A 2071-nucleotide genomic window follows, 5' to 3' on the forward strand; every position below is an offset into this window, starting at 1 on the left:
GATTAAAACGATAGCATTTGTATATGCTATGAATCAAAATCAATTAAGTATGATTGGCGGAGACATTGTGTCTCCAGAAATTCAAAAAAACTTATTTACACATCACGTGGCAGTGAGGAGCTATACATTGAAGTGGTGGTGCGGAGGCATCATTTTTAGTCCGCTAAAAATTGTGACCGCTGCTCATTGTGTGCGCACATTTAATTCTTCAGCAGATGATTTATACATAAGAGCCGGGTCCCTAAATACAACATTTGGCGGTGTGGTCAAAAATATCTCGCACTTTGATGTTCATGAGAGTTTTTAGTAAATTGGAGCTTTTCAAAACAATGACATTGTCGTGATGCGTTTGACTGATCCCTTGGAATTTTCACCTACAATTGGTTCAATAAGATTTGCTACATTTACACAAAATATGGAACTCTAATAACTGCTTGTGGATATGGAAGTTCTGAAACAAGCAACTCAGACTCTCTTCTACGGTACATGCAGTTGCCGATATTCGATTTTGATACATGCAAAAAGAGGTATGCAATTATCGGATATTCACTTTAAAATTAATTTCTCCATTATTCAAAAAAATTTTTGATTATTATCCCAAAAAATACTTCGGGCGCCCCATACAGTTATTTGTATGGTGCGACTTTTCATCATAAATACAAAGTCATGATGAGTTTGGTGATATGCTTGTGTGCAGACATCATATTATATTATGAATATGTACACTGAAAATATTGCAATTATTTTACGACTATCCACTAATTATTTTTCGATTATTTCCTCTTTCCTTTTTTTGATTCTTATCTAGGTATGCAGCCGTCGATGATGAACTAAGTGACAACCATTTTTGCGTTGGGAATATATTCATGAAATTTTTCTACACAGGTGACTCTGGAGGTAAAGTAGAAGATAAACATAAGATGAATAAATAAAACTATTCATTTTTAGTACACATTTTGAATCATAAAGATGTATTTTGAAAAAAAAATTTAGTGCAGTAAAAACGTTTTTTTTGTTCAATTTAGGATGCATAATGTATCAGAATGAAACTACAAATGATAGAGTTTGTATAGGAATGATTTCTTTTGCTTATGATGATATCGTAGAAGCCTGGCCCCAAGTACAAGTAAAATTGTCAAATTATTTAGACTGGATTGACAAACACGGAGTAAGTATTGTAAAATAATTTATTTAATCCAATTCCTGCATCAACAGTGACAAATGCAATTGCAAAACTGCCAAGAAATTGAAAATAATTTTTCCAACTCCTTACCATTGAAGATTGAAGCCAATGCCCATAATGTTAACGTAAAATGTAGATTGTAAATTTTATGAAATGAAAAAAAAAAATTAATTGGATTGTAATGAATGAGTTTTCCGAATTGTCAAATTTTAGTTTCCTTAGTTCTAAGTGCATCAGAAAAAAAAAAATAAATATGATTTAAACGTAAACGTTTATTACATTCACATATGAACAAGTGGATTTGGCTGTTATTGCAAAACTGATTGTTTTGCTTTTTTTTCATTCGCATACATATACTATAGCATACTGAGTAGACGGTATGTATGCATACGTATATGCAAAGAAAAATTGTTTTTTCTTCTGATTAAAAAAAATACACACTGCGATTTTGAGACGCTGAAAAAACACTTGCGCGCGTTTTTTTTTTGATTTAATGTTCACATTTTAAAAGCTTAGTAGTTTTTTTTTACTTCGAATGCATAAAAACAAAAATCGAAATGAACATACGAAAATACAACGGTACACTCAAAACGAATCCAACAACAAAATACATGGTAAGCAGGTCCGTTACCATATGAATTTACATGTTCGAAACGAACATATGAAAATATGATAACAGAAACGCAAATATACCAACTTTTTTCATAAATTTAGTAAAGGTAGAGCATTGGTTTTTGGAATACAGTAGTTTCGAGTTCGAATCTCATTATCATATGATTTTTTATCTTTTCATTTTAATATTTTGAATTCTATTTCTATTGCTCATATGAGAGAGAGAGAGAGAGAGAGAGAGAGAGAGAGAGAGAGAGAGAGAGAGAGAGAGAGAGA

At 31.6% G+C, this 2071-nt stretch overlaps 1 long non-coding RNA gene across 1 annotated transcript; it reads left to right on the top strand.

The window, feature by feature from the left end:
• The first annotated feature begins 433 nt into the window (after positions 1 to 433).
• On the top strand, positions 434 to 1155 carry LOC129572221 (uncharacterized). Its single transcript, XR_008688412.1, has 3 exons — positions 434 to 527; positions 809 to 897; positions 1026 to 1155. It is a non-coding gene; the product is annotated as an uncharacterized LOC129572221 (long non-coding RNA).
• Positions 1156 to 2071: the final 916 nt, after the last annotated feature.

This window comes from Sitodiplosis mosellana, unplaced genomic scaffold, assembly GCF_009176505.1.
Source record: "Sitodiplosis mosellana isolate CC-2019 unplaced genomic scaffold, AAFC_SMos_1.0 Smas_scaffold_4482, whole genome shotgun sequence".
Taxonomy (NCBI): Eukaryota; Metazoa; Arthropoda; class Insecta; order Diptera; family Cecidomyiidae; genus Sitodiplosis; species Sitodiplosis mosellana.